Source organism: Cimex lectularius, unplaced genomic scaffold, assembly GCF_000648675.2.
Source record: "Cimex lectularius strain Harlan isolate CLEC.00 unplaced genomic scaffold, Clec_2.1 scaffold254, whole genome shotgun sequence".
Lineage (NCBI taxonomy): Eukaryota > Metazoa > Arthropoda > Insecta > Hemiptera > Cimicidae > Cimex > Cimex lectularius.
The window spans coordinates 441,972-464,549 of NW_019392818.1; the positions used below are offsets into that span (position 1 = coordinate 441,972).

The following is a 22,578-nucleotide window of genomic DNA, read 5'->3' on the forward strand; positions in this document are numbered from 1 at the left end:
TCGCCAGAATCGAATGAATGGTATGTAAATAGGAATGAACATGAGTACAAATGGGTTTGGAACTGCATGCGTTTGGTACTGAATTGACAGCACCTGGAACCCAACCTCAGTGGCTGGACTGATAAGACTGAGATCTGACCCCCACCCATCGAGTCTGCCAGCAGTTTACTATAAACAGCATAAGCTGGAATTGCCGGTGGACTATGAGAAGCAAGCTCATGTACATACACATGGGGATTTGAGCTTATATAAATCCAAATCTTAGTTCTTGTCAGTTATGACTTGTTAAAGATATTCTTTCAATGGATGAGCCTGTACACTTTTTTAACGGATTGAACATTTGCTTTTAACCAATAGTTTTATCACCATAACATTGATATCATGAAGTTTCCAGCAAATACTACAAATTTAAATCAAATTTAGAATTGTAGGGTAATTTATCTTGAAATATGAATTATATTAGGCCGAGGAATGGAAACAGATGTAGACGGCTTGCCCTTTGTGAGTTATTATACATGTGTACACCACTCTGTATCTGTAGCACACCAGCAAGTCCCACTTCATCAATAAATTTACTATTAGGCTTGATTTTTCAGAAACATTTTCTCCTGTGGATAAGTGTAGCACCACAGTCTAACAGGTGCATTGGGGTCTTTTCTTCTTATTCATTCCGCACATGCCCCATTATTATTAGGATTCAAAGTTTCTTCTTTCTGAATTTTTTTTACAAATCTCACCAGGTGGTTTTAAGATTGTTTGTGCCCAATGAGTGAATTCCATTATTTCCTCAATTTCATAATGTCTTCTTTTCTATGAAGCCCATTTCATATCACAAAATTGTTTCAGGACCTGCCAGCAGAGTGATAAACTTAATTTAGCTGATTCTAATTATTTATTACAATATTGAACTTACTTGCTGGCTTTATTTTCACTTAAATTTTTTAGCTAATTAATTTAACAACTAATTAAGCTATTAATAAAGGTTCTAAATGAATTACAAACAGATAGTCTATAGAAAGGACAATCTTCTTGATTATAGACATACTTTGTATTTTATAAGTTGTGTTATATTACGTTTATCGCTTCAAATTGAAAAATGTCAAAGATGCAACACTAAAAGTATATGGCCAAAATCAAATCACAATCATGTTTCCTCACAAATTGCAAAACCAAACTAAACAGATTAGATGCATAAAACAAGATTACACTATATTGCAATTAGTGTGCAGGTCCCAAGACATGAAGGTGTAGAAGAAAACAAAGAACGGATGCCATTGCTAGGAAAGTTGTTACACTGCTGATAGGTCGTAAAACTTTATGTGGTAAAGGATCCATATATCGATGAGCATCTTAGGCTAAGAAAATAATATTCACACACTGAACATAAACAATCCTGACAAAATTTGGAAACAAAGAACAAGATGCTCTTGAGTACAGAAGCAAAAAGAGCATCCTTCTTCAGTGAGGAACTGAATTTGGTTAAGAGTAAATGATCCAATGATGGTTCAACATGTGTACACTGACTATCAGACCAACACTCACAATCAACTTTCATTAGATGGTATACAATGGTGGACAAAATTAATGCACCACCCTTAAATTTGAATGATTTTAGGTTTATTCATATGCATATAGGTTTATGCATACCAAAAATAGGTTTGGTTGTAAAAATTTTAAAAAGAAAATTTTTATTACCTAATTATAAAAAAAATTATTGAGTTAAAAAAATAAATAAAATTCAAAAACATACAAAAATGGTTAAAAAAATTAACTTTTTTGATCCCTTTGTGTGTGGGGACACGTTCTTTAGGTATGTCTTGTAAGTACCTCTGTAAAGTTAGTGATCTTCTGTGCACAACAACCAATTTATATACCACCCTAGAACATCAGTGACTCACTTTGGAATGCCACCTTAGGAACCATACAGAATAGAGCAAACCTTTCTCCTCTCTCATCTCTAAATGAATTTATGCTCATCTGAAGATTTGAGGCCAACTCTCACCTCATCTGTAAATAGAACTCACCCCAATCTTCCAAATGTCCAATTCACATATTCCCTTGTGAATTGAAGCCTGGCCATTTTCGGACTTTGGTAAGAAGAGGTCCATGTGCTGGGTGCCAGGCCGGAGGTTATTTTCATGGAGCCTTCTTCTTATAGCCCTCGAGGAAATCAAAACATTTCGGATTTGTCATAACAAATTTTTTTATGTCATTTCCTGTAATCCTGCGGTTTTGAAGAGCCTGAAGTCGCTCTGGCCTGTAGGCTTAGGCGGCCTGTGTTGGCCTCTTAGTGTCTCCTGTTTCTCTGAAGCGCTGAAGAAACCCCTCCTATGGTAGAGTGATTTAAGTTCAGTCTCATGGTGACTTCACGCTCTTTCTTCCTTCCTCCTACATTTCATCCTTTCTGTAATAATGCTATGACCCTGATACTGTCATATTCCCTCAAATGCCTGACTGGAGCCAGTGAAAAAGGTTTAAGAAAAAGAGTAATATCAAATGAAATCATTAAAGGAAAACAAGTAACTTAAAAGCAAGCCATCTTTAGGCGTAGCAGAATAGAAGGTCATAATGCTACTTTTTGTTCAAATGGGATTGATTAGTTCAAAAACATTATTTATTGTTTATTTTTACTATGATAGCTCCTAATTATATCCTAATAATGTAGAAAGATAATGGATTTAATTGCAAACTAAATAAATTGTGTGGCGCATTAAATTTGTCCATCAGATTATACTAAATAATAACACTTAGAAGTTCTTATTATCACCTAATCTCACTAAAAGTCTCGGTCTTCGATTGGGACAAGTAAGTGTAGAAAAAACATAGTTGGCTGTCCTAACTACCCAACATCCTATTAAATAAATATAGAAAAACATTTCAATTTCCAGATTCTTGCACTGTCTATCCTGCCTTATGGTCATAAAGAGACAGTAATTCCTAAATTATTTTTCCTCTAAATTATTATTTCCTCTTGACTTAGAGTGAAGGCGTTGTTGTTGGATCTTATGTTTTTAATAATTTTATGTTATTTAATGTTTTGCTCGATAATTGTAAACCTATAGATTACTGACTGCTGTAAATGTATAAAAATATATATTGAGGTAAGGACTATTAGGATAGTGTGTGTGTGTGTGTGTGTGTGTGTGTGTGTGTGTGTGTGTGTGTGTGATGGTGAAATGTTACTTTTGTGATGATTTTGATGTGTTATGCTCAATGGTTGTAAAAGTAAAGACACTAAATTGTCAATATTTGTGTTGGTTCAATTATTTATAAGGAATGTTTTTGAATGTTGAACAAATCCTCCTTCTTGGTGTGATTTGACTGTTTTAAACCATTAGGTACTCCATAAAGTTACATTTTAAGGTGTAGACACACCTATAAAATTTTTACAGTTTTCACAAAACTATAAAAAATGATTGGATAATTAACACAAATACGTTTAAATGTAAATCGGGAATCATGTCAATTCCAAGTTAAAATTTTCTATAGGAATTACTTGCACTAGAACGGCACTGTTTCAACTAACTTAGTTATTCTCAACGTTCATAGATGCCAGCGTTAGTTCAATACCCACAGGTCTGAAAGACAATTTATGATGGTACTTTTATTTAAAACAAAAACTGAAATTATGGCAAAAAACACTACTTGCATACTTTAATGAAATTATAATAGCATTTTTTCAAATTTTTTATATTAATTTTTTTGTATTGGTGCGGTTGCATTAAATATAACGTTATCCTATTCACGCTTATAATGAAAACATAATTGCATCATAATTGTAAATACATTTGGGGGGGGGGGGGATCATAACTGTTTTTTGACATGTGATAGGACAAATTTTGTAATCCATAACGGGTTAAGACAGGGGTAGGAGACAGCTTCCAGTTCCTTTTCGGAATACCTGACAAAAGGGAAGATGAATCGATTATTTTTAAAAAATTTAAAACATTTTTTTTAAAAGTACGTGGAATGCAAATGACCGTAGTAGAAAATTATTGGCAAAACAAGAAAAAATTCTTTTTGATCTTATCAAGTTTCAAACACGACGACAATAACCAACTTTGAATTTTTTCCCATTTTTTTATTAATTTAATTATCATCTGTACAAATTATATAAATTATGTAATCAAATACAATACAATTTTATTGTTTACTTATATCCTGAGGGGAGCCATCAACCAGTGTTGCTCTCCAAGCTTTCTAAAGTTGCTGAATCCCGTGACGATCTGGAACTTCTCCAAAGCAATTGCGGGATCAAAATCAGGTTAGGACAGTTGTGTCGTCTACAAAGGAAGGTAGGAGAGTGGTCCGTGTATTCGGAATATCGGAGCTAAAGTGAGGTACAAGGTTGGTAAGGGTACACTGCTCTGTGCCAGATGGGAATATGTCGAAGTAGTTTGATCCCTGGCGAATTCGGAAAATCGTTCTGTTTGGTAGGAGCGTACGATTAAGTACAAGGTATTTGGGAGGACACGCTTCAATTTGTACAGGAGACCCTCACCTTACTTTACGCTCATGGTATGAGGATATCGCGAAGGACCTGGTGGTGGTGGAGCGTTGAGGACGACAGCCGAAATGGTGATCTGGGAGAAGGTTGAGGAAGTTTAGTATAAGGTTCAATCGTTTGAGAATGATCTTCTGAACTATTTCTGAAAAGATAGGGAGTATAGGCTGATTGGACTGTAGGAAGAAGTGAATGGGTTTGTCGGGTGGAAAAGGATAGTATTGGAGTATTACATAGGAAAACGATGAAGTTAAGAGACTAAATTTAGCTTAATCAAGCAACTAAGCATTTGAGGCTTAGAAGCACCTGACGAACTTTCTTAGTGAATCACGAACGATTAGTGAATCACACCTGTATAATTATATAACAACCAATTTGTTGATTGTTAATAATAATTAGATAAATTATAAATAGATCACTACTTTGTTGTACTATTATTGCTGTTGAGTGAAAAGACTTGTGGAAAAGGGTCAGTCGAATTTGTTTAATTGACGCAAACTGCGTTGAAGTATTGAAACGAAGTTTAAGACAGGAAATAACGCTTGTGATTGTCGCAAAGAGGCGTGCATCATGTGACGATAGACAGGATGTAACCTTGTCAAGTCGAGAATGATGAAGAGGATCGAAACTAGATACGGATCTTAAGAAGGAACATCGCGTGCGCATTTTTCCCAGAAATTCGTGGACATTACTGGACCCGGGTTTCAAGAATGTGTTTGTGTACGTTCGGGGCGGCACGTATGTCAAATCTTTTTTTGCTGGGGGCTATTAGATCTAAATCCGCGAGCAATTAACATTTTTGCATAATCAGCCGTTTCGGTCTTGTTCGCGTTTGGGATGGTTTTTGTATTATTGTTACCGCCCACGTCGCGTGCGTTTTTGGTTTGAATCCCTGCGACGCTGATGGGATGTGCTACCAGCTTGTATTTTTATCCAAGGTTTTTAATTTTCCTACAGCCAGAAACGCGAGTCAATGACTCGACCTTCATCTTTTAAACTCGTTGACATTTTGGGGCCACTTGGCCAATCGATGCAAAATATCAAATAAGCTAATTAAATTAACAAAAAAGTACAATTAAAGATCTTCTAATAGGGTATAATTTGGTATTAATAATATTACACAAACTAAGCAACTCCCTGTGTTCAGTTATATGGATTTTGCAATATCTATGGTTAATTGAACTAAGTAATAAAAACAACATGTTGAGAAGGTCAAAATAGAAAGCCTTTTTGGACTGAAATATGACAAAAGTTCATTTGATATTAGAAGTCCATTTAATATGCATTAGATATGTCAAATAGTGTATACACTCAAAGTAAAAACAAAAAATAAATAAAAAAATAACCGAACACTCATGTTTTGTTGTTTATTTCAAACTATATGCATTTTTATCGTTATATTAATTACAACATACTTATTTTAATGTAAACCAAATTAAACGAGATTAGAAATTTACAAGTTTTAATAAAAATTATTTAATTATGGTTTGAAAGAACATTCACCAAAACACCGGAAAATCATTTAGTGATTTATTGATTTATTTTACCTACCTCCTCTGGACTTGCGGAGGGTCTTAAGTCTCTTAGGCATTGAGTAAATAAGCGACCTGATTTCGCCTTGGAAAACTGAATTCTTCAACAAGAACTCCAATACCATACACACTGTACTTAAGTATCCCACGTCATAAGTCATAAGATCCTGGTTTTGACCTGATCATTGAAAAAAATCGTTCGACACTTCCCTAAAAAAAGCTGTAGTTTTACCTACCTACCTTTACATCTTCTTCCTTTCATCTTCGAACAAGAAACATCCCCATCTCTATTGAAATTTTCCCTCATCAGTATAATTTTAAAGCTTAAAAAACCTCAGGACCATCGATCATACTACTGCCCAATTAATCAGCTGTCAATATTGGGCAAAATCCTTTTAAAAAAAACTCCTGATTAAACACATTCTCCCAATTCTTCATTCCTACAACCCTATTCCTGACCACTAGTTTGAGTTCAGACGTTCTCATTCCACCATTCAACAGTGTCATCGCGTTGTAGACATCTTGAGCGAAGGGAGTGCTGCTAAGGTTTATTTCTAGATGTGAAGCAAGTCATTTATCGGATATGGAACATTGTACAGATGCAGGGGTACCCCAAGAAAATTTCTGAGGACCTATCCCCTACACATTTACACCGCAGACATTCCTATTTCCTACCCTTGGCGCAACGAACCGGATGCAGAATTGATGTACTCTTTTTTAGTTTAGAGTTTTTCTCTCATAAAGGTCCCATCATCTCAGGCAGAAACTTGTAAATCAATCTCACAAATCTTGAGCAAAGGTTCAAACGGTGGAAAATGACAGTAAACATACAAAAATGTGAACATGTAGCTAATGTGATATGTGCAAGCTAATGAAGTCGATTATCTTGGGCTACATTGACAAACGACTTACATGGGCCTATCATCAAAACTATATAAATTAATTTATATCATAATTAAAACATACTTAATCTCACATTCCATCCCTCACGATCTTATAAAAGAGACTTGGCTTAACAAAAATCACACAGAACAAACAATGAACTCGGCGAAATGTCAAATCGCATCTGACTGACCAACATAGCGAGGGTAGGCAGACCAAAATGATCGGTAACGACCAAATTAATAGGTTCATCACTCCGCAGACCACACAGAGAAATCTTCCAACTTTATAATTGTTAACTGAAAATTCCTTCACAAAATTGATATGCACAAGGAATAAAGCAATTAGAAATGAAATATCACGTCTGATTAATTTGAGAAAAAGGTTATTTTGAATAAATTACTAATATGACCAAATAAATCAACTTCTGCTAATAGGATATAAATGGGTATTAATAATATTGTCTTTACTAGCTCCCTACATTCAATTCTTGCTGTTCAGATCGGCGTTACCAATGAGTAATTGAACTTTATCGAATAATAAATAAAACATTATGGCCGGGAGATGGGTAAAATTAAAGTTAAAAACTAAAACCGAAATTTAATTCTTTGAATAATTCGAATGAAGTTATTTTTTCATTATATTAATATTCTTCTGCGCTGTTGTGGGAAATGATCAAGTCTGACTGCTTATGAAGGCTACGTTTCTCCTTTTGTGCCGCCATTTTTACCGTTTCTATTTATGACACCTCAATTATCATTGGTTACACAACAGCCTCATCACCCTCGTGTTTGGCACGATAAATTATACCTTCTATACAAGAAAAAAACAAACAATAAAAGTGTCCAAACATGGAAAACCAAGAGGAAAAAGGAAAATTTACCTTTATTTTTCAAGGTTTATCGCTTAAAAAAAGGCAGCTAAGACAGACCTTGTGAGGATATGCATTTGTAATGATTTCCTTATCTTCTTCATATTAAAAAAGTTATTTGACATTAAATCATGTGTAAAATGTCTTCCTACAAGTCCATCTTTCCTCATGTGGGACTTTAGATCGACAAAAGACTTACTTGGAACCCCTAAACTAGATTCAAAATAATAAAACTACAGAAATATATAGTACCCAATAGACTACTTGACAATATCGAATCTCCCAATACATAATATTATAATATATTTGTACTACAATCTGGAAATACGGATGTGAACGGAGGGGTTCAACCAACCAACTTTAGTCGATAAGCCTTTGAACCATTGCGCAAACGCTTTACTTTTTATCCAACCTTTCTTTTCACACAGACCTCCAATTCCTCATGATTTCGAAATCGCAAGAAGTTGATACAGACTCCTCCTGGATCTTCATCCCGACCCCGACACCTTTCATCCCTAACCTACCCTGACGACGCCTAAAGAGCAAATGATCTCGAAATTTCCTCCCTAGTGAGGAATGTGTATACTGCTGTGATAGAAGTGTAACTAAGAGTTACTTGTCTACAATTGTAATAATAAAGCTTGTAACTACCTATCGCTGTTGTAACGTAACAATAAAAAAATTTAAATATATTTTTTTATTTACTTTATCATGTTGACGTGTCATCTAGTAATCTTTTTTATTTTTTAAAAACATGGGGATCCCTAACCATCCTACCTATCTTATTTTCGACTAAGCATTGCTTTAGGTATTCGCTTTAGTAATATTCGAAATACATTTAATGAAATTTTACGAAATTGACTCCACTTAATTGTATAAGTATAATAGACAACATTAACACGACAGTTAAGTCACGTTAAGTAACTAATGTCTTAGTAAGTATGGTGTTGTTCTGTTATACTCACTGAACGTTGAGGTTAAAAGGCTCAGTCATTTTACGACCTCGACCAATATTGGTCTATTGTGAAATCTCCATTATCTAGAGATCTTCGTTAAACCTAAGGATTTCCTGTATATACTTCAGACACACTGAAGATGGCAAAATGCATAAATACGTCTGACAAACCTAAATGAAATGTAACGATCAAATTACAAGCTCAATATTAGTACGTACTTTATTCCTCATACAAATGAACAAAAATCTACGTATTAAATACACCGATGATGCAGCCCATGGTGGGATGGCGATCCTAGTTTACACAACTGCTTTATTCACCCTTAAATTTTCTCAAATCGTCATTTATTCATTTAACTTTTTAATCGCACCTGTTTACTGTCCTACCACTAAACCTGTTTCCCAATAAATATTTAGTTGCGTTTTTAACACTTTTGATCCTAAATTTATCGGTGGTGGAAAATACATACAAAGCACCATTAATATTTTATCATACATTCTACGTAATAAATGTGACGGTTAATGAATTTTTTCCGGTTTATGTATTAATAAAAGGAGTCCTCCATTGTTCGACCAATCCTTAAACCTAACAAACCTCATTACTATCCAAATTCCCATCACTCTATCAGCTTATAACAATTTTTGGAAAAACTCTACAAGCAAATTTATCCCACTCTCGAATTTTTTAATATTATCCCGGTCCCTTCAATTTGGTTTCAGGCATCACCATTCTACTTTACACTAGTGCAATCATGTTGAGGGTATTATTGCATGTTCTTACTGGAAGAAATGCTGCCCAGTGCTTTTTCTCGATGTGGAAACAGGTTTTCAGTCAAATCATGGTTTACTCGAGAGGCCGTAGGGCATTCTACTACCATTTATACCCTCTTTTAGAGTTTAGGTTGAATCTTCTTCTTCTCCTTTGCATAGGGATGTAGGAGTTTCACATGTGGACCTGGGTCGGTTGATATACACAGTGCACACTGCCACTTTTGGCACTACGATTCTCATATTTGACCGCAATATTTACATTAACGAAGCCATTACATTTACATCAACCCCTCTATGCATTGGACGTACAAACGGCGCGTTATTCTAAAAACCTAAATCCAAAAGCATAAATTCTACTCTCCGACGCATACGTCGTCCGTTACTGTGAGCTGTAAATAGCCAGGCGAGTTACTCAAATCGAATCCTCATACACGGCTTACAAGCACAGAACTGAATCAATGCTTGTGACTAATTAAACGTCTACTATGGGATCAACTAAACCTTACAACTAAGTGAACTAATATGAAGCATGATCTATTGTTAATGTACCACTAACTTAAGCACACCTTCCATATAAAAGAAATTTAATGGTCACGTTTAATAAATCATAATAATTAATTTGTGTTTTAATTGTTTCAGGTCGTCCGTGCTTCTACAAGGAAATACATCACCATCTGATTAAGGTAAGCTGCAACACTCGTTTCACATTTGGGAATAGAAAAAAAGTAAACACATTTAATTCTATACTCTGTATTGAGTATTACATTTCACTCTAGGCATTCATTTAAGTTGGGGCACTTAGAAAAAGTTGTGCTACTAGGTCTCTAAGTGCATAAGCTTCAAGCGATGTCATAATTCTTGGAATATAATCGACTTCATAAAATTGCTTTGCAAGACAAATTACAATTAAAATATTAATATTGTTACTATATTTATTCATAAAATGAAAACAGTTGAATATCTCGATGCTTGTTTTAGATAGGTAAGAGTTGTCTTTTTTGAACAATTCAGTTATTGAGATTTCTATTGAGGGTTGAAGGGTTTAGGATTAAATGGAGTTCATTCAAATTAACTTGTATACAACTTTTGACACAATTGTTTATTAATTTAAATGTTTCTGTAATTCAATTCAATCATTTCTGAGAATGTTATTAGATGAAATGATGATAGACAAAAAATATCAATTCATAGTTCACTCTTTTTTTATTGGAATTGACAAAAATATCCTCAATATCCTCGATTTCTTCAAATAAAGTGTCAATTAAACAACCCTCGAACATCTAGAAGAGAAGGTCTAAACTATTTTGTTTTGTTAGATATATTTCTGAAGTCTGTGGTAATGAAGCTGAATTTCTATCATTTCCAATAATTCTGGTCCGCTTAGTCTCACCGGTTTTGTCTCTAAGTCTCGTTTCGACAGTTTATTTTGTGTATTGATTGTTAAAAAAATAATCAAGAATAAAATTGATCCATCTTTCGATCTTTCTCTCTAACGTGAATAGAAATGAAATGATGCTTTCAACATTATGTTTGAAAAAAAATCGAAAAAATAGTCATTTTGTTCAAATAGATTTACGTAAAACAAATTTTTTGTTATTATTTACAATCATCTCAAGCAAAATGGGTAATTCCGATTATCCTGATCCACCAACCTTGCTGTTTTTGGTTTATTGCCATCTTCAATGGTGAGATTGTCGTTCGCTTAGCGTATGTTAAATTAATCTAAGTTTTAGCAAAAATACATCTTTCAGACACAAATTAAAATTTTTAAATCAGTTATTTGAACGAAAAACATTTTCTCAGCCAAAAACTCAATATCCTTAATTTGTTTATATATTGTCGATCAAACAACCCTCATATCTCTAGACCAGAAAGTTTAAAATAATAATTTTAGACTATCTTAAAGTTTGAGATCTCATGAATCTGTAGTTTTCTAGTTTCCCACCATCCGCCCAGTCTCGCCGTTTTGGTATCTGAACGCGAAAAAACAACCAAAATTGGATAATTTATATAAATTTTATAAGCATTTATTTTAAAAAAAATACATTTACGATAATTATGTGAAATTTTCATCATCCTGGTTTTTATATGCCTCAATATCTTGGTCTCTGAGATCTTTTCGTTTTTTCTTCGTTACGCCATCTTTACGGATGGGTTTGCCGTTCAAAATGATTTTAGAATGTTAGGACGAAAATCATTTATTTATTTTTATTATTTTTTTTTATGGACCTTTATTCTCAAAGGGAATTCAACATTATTTTTGATCACAAGATTTTTTCTTGAAATCTGAGCGGTCCTGATGGGGTTCACCAAGTCTCGTTGTTTAGAGATTCTGTGATGGGTTTGTCCATCAAAATTATAAAGTAATTTAGAAGATGATATTTTTGTGCAAATAAAGTTTCGTAATATTTATTATTATATTAATTATTAATTAATTACACTGATTTACTCTCAACTCTATGAAAACGGTCCATTTCTTCTATCCTGGCACGTCTAGCCTGTGGTAAGATTTTGGTCAGAGCAGTCATGAACTTTGGAAAAGGGAGAATATAATTTACTCAAAGGTGAATTTAATTTGCAAAAGTGTGAATTATTCAGCAAAAGAGCGAATTTAATTTGAAAAATAGTGAATTTAATTGAAAAAAAAATGGTGAACATAATTAGTAAATGAGTGAATTTAATTAGCAAAAGAGTGAATCTAATTTGTAAAAGGGCGAATTTTTATTTACAAATCGGGGAATTTAGTTTACAAAAGGGTGAATTTAGTTTGAAAAAAGTCTATTTTAATTTTCATTGAATATAATTTTTTTTAAAGTGAATTTTTTTCATTTTTATCGTTTACAATCTTTTTGTGGGTGTTTGTGGTTCGAAATAATAATTTCAGGATGAAAATGTTCAATTTGACATACATTGTGCGCCATACATTCTTCCCAATAGTTATTATTTTACTATCAACTCTAGGAAAACTGCCTTTTTCTACCATCCTGGTCTGTCTAGCCTTAGATCTATCCGGTCTGAACCTGTATTTTCCCATTTACAAATAAATCATCCTGGTCCTCGTAGTCTCAATGCTTTAGTCTCTCAGACTCGTTTCGATACTTTTTGTATGTGTTTGTCGTTCGAAATAATAATTTTAAAATGTTCAATTTACTTACATTGTGCGACAATCTTTCTTCCCAATGGTTGTTATTTACAATCAACTCTAGGAAAACGGCCAATTTCTACCATCCTGGTCCGCCTAGCCTGGCTGTTTTGGACTATTATGCACTATTCTGCACATCGCCATCTTTTGTCGTTCAAAATAAAGATTTTAAGCTGGAAATGACAAAACTGCTACTATTTACATAACAATAGATAATCTAAGAGCAGAAGTAGCACAAAAATATTCGGGAAAAAGTTAAAATAGTTTGTCAGTTATTTGAAAGAAAAATATAATTTTAATTTTTACTTATTTAATTTATAAAGCTTGTGAAAAATCTAATGAGTAAATCACATGTCGGTACATTTTTTTCGAACCACATTTTTTTCTTTTTCTGTAGTTGTTTGGGGAATGATGAAATCGGTCGTTTCCAATCATCCTGGTCACCGCTTAGTCTCGCTCTTTTAGTCTACCAGATGCGTTTCGGCGTGTTATTTAAAAAAATTCTTTTGTACCTTAGTGGAATTTAAAAATATAAAACATTTTAAAATAAGTTCACAAATGAATGAAACAGGCCGATAAACAAGAATCATCTTAAATCACAAACCTATTGATTTTCAATAAATTTCTTTACTGTTATTGCTGTTTCCAACCATTGTTTGGCATATTTTATACAGTGTTTACGGGAGAGTCTATTTTATAGTAGGAATCGATGAATCAATCAATCGTGTTCAGAGGGGATGAGATGATGCTCTGTGGCAGATCTTTCCTCAAGCTAGTTTCAAGTAGTAGGATCACATCTCTCGCTAGGAGCTCCTATTAAACTAAAACCGGTATCCATAGCGCACAGCATCCCTCCCATTCCCTGGATCGATCAACTTTCCCATCGAAACCCACCAACCCCGTTTACACTTTACAAACGGGCCTGATGCCGGTAGCCCAGTCTACTGGGGTATTTCTGTCGGTGATGTAGTCGTGAATTTGTTCCTTAAACGGCTTACGCGTTTTTATTTACGATTTATATTTCACTGACAAGAGGATCCGCGGGCCAAAACCTGACTTGGCAAAAGTGCATTCTCTATACCCAGCTCGATGCATAGACAGACGTGGCATTTTTCATCCATTTTTAGAAGTTAAAAAGCCTTCCTTTTTGATAGGCTTGATAAGTTTCAACGACTAATTACTTTCGAACTTTCATTTAAGGCTGTCATCAAATGCTGATCGTATAAAAACAGGACAAAAGTAAAACCTGTACAATTTTCAACATACTTTTAAATAAAATAATATTTTTAACGTAGCTAATACTGCGGCACGTTTCGTTTTTACACAGAGTATTTCATAATAATATTAAATAACATTATTTGGAGATTCCATCCCAAAACAACAAACCAACATTTAATTTAATATCAATAGAAACTTTAATATTTATATGTTAAATAATTGTATTATTGAGCCTAATTTCAACGTCAGGATTTAGTAAATACAACTATGCAGTCCTAAGAAATTAGTTTTATTTATGTAGATCAGCGAAACAAATATTAAATAATCTTATTTCGTGGCCCAAAATATCATTTAATCTGAGAAGAAATTAATAATAATTAGGGGCGTTGTAAATTTATTATAAAAGTTGATAAAAGAATGAAAATGAAATATGAAAATCCTCTAATAAACCTAATAAAAATTAGCTTCGATTTTTGACATTTAACAACATTCAACATATTGATAATTTGACGCAAAACAAATATTCCAGAAAATAAAAAATAATAAATAACCTTTTTCGGTTGCTATGTCAGAATGACAAATTAAAAAGTGACCTTTTTGTAAGTGTTGTTAATTAGAATGAAAGTCTAAAATTACGGCTTATGAAACTTTACTATCAGTTTTTTTTGTATTCGGAGAACAAAACAGCGAGACCAGCGGACCAGAATCATTGGAAACTAAAGAACTTCAGTTCATAAGCCCAGACTTCAAGAAAAATCTTACAGACTAAAATAATTAATTTAAACCGTCTGGTTTTTGGATAAAAAATACGTTGATTTTTCTTCTTAATGAGATTATTATTGTACATGAAGAAATCAGACATATAATCACAATAAACAATCCGTTGATAAAAAAGTGTGTTCCATTATTCTAAAGAAATTAAGGTTTTTTGGTTGAGATAAAAAAGTCAGTGGCACGAGCGGGATTCGAACCCACGATCTTCGGCTAGATACGCCGCTGCTCTACCACTTGAGCTATCGTGACCTCGATCCACTCGGACACTAACTTCCCATCTCAATCCCACCTTTTGAATTTTCCCTCTTTTTTGCCATTTTTCCCTCCTTTTTTATCTCAACCAAAAAACCTTAATTAATTGTAATATATTAATTGGTCAAGCGGACCACGAAATTAGTGAATTTAATTCTAAAGAAAATTGGTCATTTTATCCCAAAATTATTATTTTGACCAACAAATACATAATTGAAAATGACCATTATTCTGTAGAAAATTGGTCAGTTTTATCTCAAAATTATTATTTTGAACAACAAATACATAATTGAAAAGGAAGAAATGACGAAACGCGCCTCAGAAACCAAAGCAGGGAAGGTAGGCGGACTAGTCCAAATTGATTGATTTCACAGCAATAATTATTGTAAATATTGTGAAAAACAAGGCTTACAAAGTTTCATTAGCACAAAATGATTATATATTACTATTAGATTGTTGTATTTTTTACTTTTTTGTGTGTTTTTGTCGCGTTTGGAGTCCAAAACAAAGAGCCTAGGCGGACCAGGAGGATTGGGAATGAGAAGACTACAAGTTCATTACGGTTCAGATGTCAAGAAAAATCTTACAGTCTAAAATAATTAGTTAATTTAAACGTGGTCTAGAGGTTGGGGGGGGGGTTGTTTGACCTACAATTTATTTATTTATTTTGTAATCAAAATTATTAAGTATCCAAAATGGTTTTCTTTCAAATAACTGACTTAACCAATTATAAGTTACGCCTGAAAATGTTTCTTTGCCATAACCTATTGTTAGATTAAATTTTAGATAAGACAAATTACGTACATCAGACCCACCACTGATGGTGGCGATAAGCACAAAACAGCGAGTTTAGGCGGATCAGGATAGTCTTAATTTTTGACTGTACTCAACATTTTGATGAACCAGCATGAATCAAATATGAAATAAGATTCTTCGGTGGTTTCTATTTTTGTCAAATGATAAACGGAAACAGATAAAACTAATTTTTTATTTATAGTCAACCGCAGAAATGCAGTCTCGTAAATATATTTTTAACAGAAAATTCCTTAGCAAAACTGTCATTCACAACAAATATATCCAAACAAAATGAGACATCACGGACGTATATCTGATAGATAGGCACGAAGCGAACGTTAAATAGCGTAGAAGAGATGGGTAGAAGAGAGAGCTTTTTTGAACAACAAACCAAAAGTTAATTTAATATTAGAAGAAACTTTTGTATTTAATACATTTGATAAATATTATTTATTATAAATAACCTTCATTGTTAGTGGTTACATGTGATCGGGGCAAAGCGATAAAGCGAATTTCCTAGCTGTGGTATTTTTAAATATTCCCAAAACAACTAACAAATTAAAAGTTAAGATAAATATTATTTATTATAAACAACTACCGAGCAAAAATTAATTTAGTAATAGAAGAAACTTTAATATTCCTTACACATGGATGTAAATTTAGAATAAAAAAAGGAAAGGAGGACTCCTTAGCCTTGATTTTTATCAGGAAATGGACTAAACGCGATAAAGCTAATTTTCTGTTTATAGTCAGCAGACAAAAATACAGTACAGTAAATAACAACAAATACCTTTGGAAAACTGTTATTCACAGTAGATAAATCCATAGGAAATGTGACATTGCTCAACGTATTGATAAACTGGCCCATAGTAAATATTAGATAAAGTTCTTTGGTAGTTCCATCGGAATATAAGTGGTTTTTAATTTGATATTTGTCAGGACAACCAACAATCAAAAGTTATTTGAATACTATAAAAAAATAATATATAGTTATATATAGATAGTTAAATATTACTGATTAAAAAAGCGTTTAATTTCAACCTGTAGAATCAGTATTCTAGTAAATCAAACCACAATCTTAAGCACAAGTAGCCATGAGTAGACAAAAAGCAATAAAGCTAATTTTATATTCATCGTCAGCAGCTAAAATTCAGTAGGGTAAATATATTGTAAACCAAAAATTCCTCTGTCACACTGTCATTCTCGATAGATAAATCGATAGGAAATGAGACATCACTCAACGTATTGATAAACTGTGATGGGTCAAAAAGGGAGTATTTTTGAAATTGAGCTGTGCCAGAGCAACAAGCAAACCTAAAGTTAATTTTTCCGACACAAGATCAGATAGCTTTCAATCAATTTTTCACTTGCTTTTCTTCTGCATTTTTTCATGCATCACAATTCACTTGAAAACGTATAGCCTAAACACCACATATGGTGGCGCAAACACCACATATCATCATCGTTCTCGCAGATACTAGTTATTGGTCAATTTTTCACAATTTTATATATATATATATACTAAACTATTTACAAATGAAAACATAAAGGGGGTACTCAATATTCCGCCAAGGGCCACTCTTCATTCATACTATACCACTAACTAAAACCAAGGCCGTTCAGGGTATTTGGAATTTTGGAGATTGCGTAGAGCGGTCGGTTTTCATTCAAACTCATTCAGCGAACATTCTCGCTAATAAATACATACATCCATACTATAAGTTAATATACTGTTAGAAGGTATTTTAATATTTAATAGAAATGGAAAATATTATTTATTATAAATTGCTGGGATGATTTGTAAATTCACTCAAAGGAAAAAAAAAATCGGGCACTAGTACTTTCTTGTTTATTTTACCTTATGCATTTTTATCGTTATATTAAATAAACATATTTATTTAAATGTAAACTAAATAAAATTAGAACATAAATTCACGAGTTATAATAAAAATTATTTAATTAAGCGATCGGATTTCGTCTTGTAAAATTGAATCCCAAAGAGCTGTTTGACGGAGCATACAAGCATTTTTATCATGTAGCATAAGTGTTCTGTTGGATCCAAGTTAGCAGAATTTGAGAAATTGATTTTCTTTATTTTTAAGCTAAAGAGTGTAAAAGGATAAGTAACACTCTAACTAACTGTAACGCTCTACAGAGGGAAACAAGTTATTAATGTAATTTTTACATTTTAAATCAATTATTAATTTTTCAGTGTATATTAATTACTAACCGATGCTTCCTCTCTATCACTGTCGTTGTCAATTGATAAACCCGCAGGAAATAAGACAATTCAACGTATAGATAAACTGGCACGAAACCAAAATTAATTAACTCCTCCGGTGGTTCTATGGGTCAGGGAGTCAGAACAACAACAAACTACCATAATTCCAAATATGATTAGCCTTGATTTATGGACATGTGCTAAAGCAGATGTGATAACGCGAATTTGCTTTTTGCCTTTTGATAAATGCACTTTTAACCGAAAATTCCTTCCTTAAACTTGTACGATGGGTAAATCCATAGGATATGAGACATCGCACAGCATATTGATAAATTCACACGAACCAAGATTAAAACGCGTGAATTGCGTCAAAGGAAATTGACTCCGATTAAACCTTATCTGTCATCGTAAAATCTAGGAACGCGTCCGTTCCGACACTCCAAATAAACAAATGATCCCAACGCATGTACGCTTTTTTTGTAAAACGTAACTATGTTTTTAATTTCATAAATTTTACAGTTTGAGATAAATTGTAGTCAATAGACGAGATAATTAGTTGAAATTGTTAAAAATTCAATTTACCCCAATTAAACTTGTCGACATCTCTCGGCACGGTGCCCGTGAGGTTCCGAGTCGCAAGCTAGAAAACCGGAGTTCCTCTGGCTCCGGAAATGAATCGGATTCCCGCCGTGAAAGTTATCTTTCAACGTTTGTTCAATGTAAACAACTTGTTCGACCCCCATGTCCATATGCACTTTAAAAGTTGCGTAAGCCCACAACGACGCCACCCACCCGCAAATTGTCATCGCTTTTGGCAGTTGTGCACTGCGGGGGGGGATTGTTGATTTTCTAGAGATTACACCATTGTAGCAAGTATTGCCAACCCCCTGGTGTAAGATGTATGATTCGGGAGTCTACTAATCACATAACGCGCATAGATTTTATTTTATTCCACTTGCAAACCACATTTTTTATAGTCAGTATCTACACTAAAAAGACCCGCTTATACCAGGTGAACAGGAAACAGGAAAAACGTAAGCAAATAAAATCTTATCAAATACTTGAAGAAATACCTGTTTTTGTGATCAGCCGATTGACGATTGTTGACCTACTTAAAATTAAAAAAAAAAAAGGTGATTCAAAACATTCAATCATGTTTCGAAATACGATTTATCCTGTGCTCATGCATGAATGACTTTATGATCAAACATAATACATATAAATAGAAGATGAAATTTGCCCAAATTGAACACATATCACATTGATTAATATCGTACGCCCATAAGAGAATCAAGGTTTATTGCTTGACAACGCCTGTTAGCAGGATCAAAATAGCCGAATTTTTCTAGAAGTTAACTTCGTTATTTCGGCATCTTGTCCTAAAAACAAAAAAATTGGGAACTTGAATGACGCAAATATTGTATAATGTCAGTCATGAGATTTCTTTCCCTGAAACTACTGTCGTACGATTCGGTCTATTGATTCCAAGTTTTTAATTTTGGCCTTACTTTTCTTTTTTTTCATTCATATTTTCCATGTTTCTATAGATGGAATTTTATCAGGACTGAACCATATTTGTTTTAAATGCAGGCATTTTTTCAGCCTCTAATGCCCTGTGATACAAACATACAATCATCCGAAAATGTACACAAAAAAATAATTACTAGATACACTATTTAAAAACCCACAACCTACTCTCATCCCTAAGGACTGTTTTTATCTGGTGCCATGCCTATTCGCTCCCTATAAAGGGCCAAGGCCTGCAGTCCCGATCAAGTGTGATACATTGAGCGACCTTTCTCAACAGGCGAGGGGACATCTTCCACGTTCTTCAGCCCACGTACACTTCCATCCTGCAGACTTCCTAGAGGCTTGCGATTGAGGTGGTTAAAAAAAAGACCTTTTGGGGTTTCGGAGTCGGTTGACTCTTTTTGAAAAATACCGTTGCGACTTGTCCACCCTTATATAATGTATCGCTCCTGAAGAGCCAACTACCAAATTAATTAGTAAAGGTGAGAATCAGGATGAGTATTCGGCGAACGCTAAAGAATCATGTAGGTTCACCTTCTGTAAGCAGCTGGGCATTGTTACTTCTTGAATGAACAGCCGATTAACTTTATGGACTTGTGTTGGCTATTTAAAATGATAGCGTATATAGGGTTTATTGTGTAACTTATGGACAAAAGAGGATGTGGTTCATTTTATGATATAACCGTAACCAACTCTCTCTTTTCTTTATGGTATTGCCAGCCTCTCTGTACCTCAGGGTCTCCCCAATTGAGGACAATATAATACATATACACAGAAGCAGAGACGATAGCATGGTTAGCATTCACACTACGCCGAATACTCGATATTCATCGGAAAATAAGGGATAAACCACGCTATTCGCGCTAATAAATTAAATTCACACATGTATTCTCACTACCCCAGAGTACGATCCTTCTCCGGGTAATTGGGGGATAAGCCCCCTAACATAAATCAATTTTAAACTAGCTTTGCAAGTAATTTCCAGTACTCCAAAATATTTATGATCTTGAATATAAAAAACTCCTTAGGGGTCTGCAGGGTAATTAATCTATATTTATTTTATTTTTATTTGTATTAGTAAACGGTCAAAACCTAATTCCAAATATATGTATATATAAAATATGAAATGTAATACAATTTATGTGTATAATAAAACTTTGGTGTGCTATTTTTCATTCATATTACGTTATCTACAGCACTTACAAAACTTTATATAAAAACACAAAATAAAAACAATAAACATTATATAATAGATAACTTCCTTAATTGAAAGCCAAACATATGAAAAAAGGCAATTATTATTAAAGAAATTGTAACCTGGTATACTACCACCATTTTTGATCTGACTAGTCACGCTGATTTGGTGATAAGTGCCAATCTAAAATCATGATTTTAAATGACAAACCCTAACTATTCTGACCTAAAACTATCCTAACATACTCTGAAGACACCGCCATTTTATCCTCTAACTCCGACTGTCATTACTCAGCGAACCCTACAGCAGACACATACCCGTTGAAAAAGGTTAAAAAAAATGGCGAATCACTAAACGCCACAAAATCATAAAACATAATCTTCACCCCCGTCGCATTTTTTCATCTATTATAATCTCAAATCACTTCCCATTTATAACGTCATCGGCTGAATCTAGACAAAGGACTGACCTGGAATCAAGAAGATAAAACTGAACCGACGATAGCGATTACATAAAGCACCAATATGGACATACGGCATAGAACTATAAGGTTCAACCAGACCTTCCAATCTCTACAGAATCCGGACGAATCCTTAGATCCATCGTGAACGCCCATTGTTTTCAACCACACTATCCATAACGACCTAATAATTCCGTTTTTCCTCCTCCCAAAACAATACCACACTAACGTCCAACCCCATTCAAATCGCCATGTACAACTACTTTCCTTTTCCCAGTAATCCTCCTAGACATCTAAAACGGCAGTGGCCCCGTGATCTCTCAGGGAGTGCGAGTGGTGATTTTTAATTTAGGAGTGCTATCACTGGATAGCTTCTCCACTCGATGACCCTTCGTTTTTGTTTTTCTTTTAATTTGAATTATCTCGTTATGTCACTTAGTGTGTTTCCCATAGAATGTTTGCTCAATTGATCAATCTAACAAAAAATAAATACATAGATAAAAAATGAAAATCCACTCTTAGCTTTTGAGAATACTGAAGATGATGGGAAAACAAAACTCTTTCAGTCAAAACAGCGCAGATAAAAATTATAGACACGATCCACGAATAAAAAAAATGTTATTTGTTATTTATTGGCATTGCATTCAGGTTTTCCTTGTTTGGATCTTTTTATTTATCACTATTTCAAATGCCATAATTTGTGTTTAAAATAAAATAATAACAGCGGATTATTAAATAATTTTTTATATAACATTAACGATTAAATACATAATAAATTAAATACATAAAAATAAAAAGAGTGGTGGGTAATTACGTCTTTTAGTTGGCTGGCCATAAAAGCCGATAAAATCTGATGACGAAGAGTTTTGGAATATGCGGAAATCCAAGCACTCGTCAGTATTCACGTCAACTAATGACTAATTAATAATTTATTGTGGAATGAACGTGATTGAATCAGTCCGGCTGATTTCGAATACATTTTCTGGAAGAAACAAAGTAACGAACGAAATTAGTTGAGAATATGGAACAAAACTGTCGGACAAATGAAGAAAAAGACTCGAGGATCCCCACCCCGTTCATTCATTTTGATTTTAGGCCCTTTTTGCACACGAGAGCCGAAAATGTTGCCAGGAGCACATGATACGGAAGGAGCTCGGAGCAGTCTTGTTCCCCCGCTCTACCATGCCAACCTCGCTCCATTCCACGTTCATTCATTTTTTCCATTTATCTTTATGTCTTCTCTCTTTCTCTCCCTCTCTCTCTCTCTCTCTCTCTCCCCCCCTCTCTCTCTCTCTCTCTCTCTCCCTCTCTCTCTCTTTTAATATTTCACTACAATTTGTCTAATTTTATGATTAATAAAATATTTCGTTGTATATGGTAGAAATTATTGTCCTTTTAGGATGACTTTAGTGATTATTGCATCTATTAAGAATATGCAGGGTTTTTACAGATTAAGAATAATTAATCTTTTTATGT

General features: G+C 33.8%; 1 protein-coding gene across 2 annotated transcripts in view; it reads left to right on the forward strand.

Moving 5' to 3' along the window:
- The window catches only part of LOC106670563, a 166,663-nt gene that overhangs the window by 28,975 nt on the left and 115,110 nt on the right, over window positions 1–22,578 (forward strand). For both annotated transcript variants that reach the window (XM_014401032.2, XM_024228406.1), the window contains one exon: window positions 10,155–10,198. The gene's annotated coding sequence lies outside the window, so the exon portion shown is untranslated. The remainder of the gene's footprint in view (window positions 1–10,154; window positions 10,199–22,578) is intronic.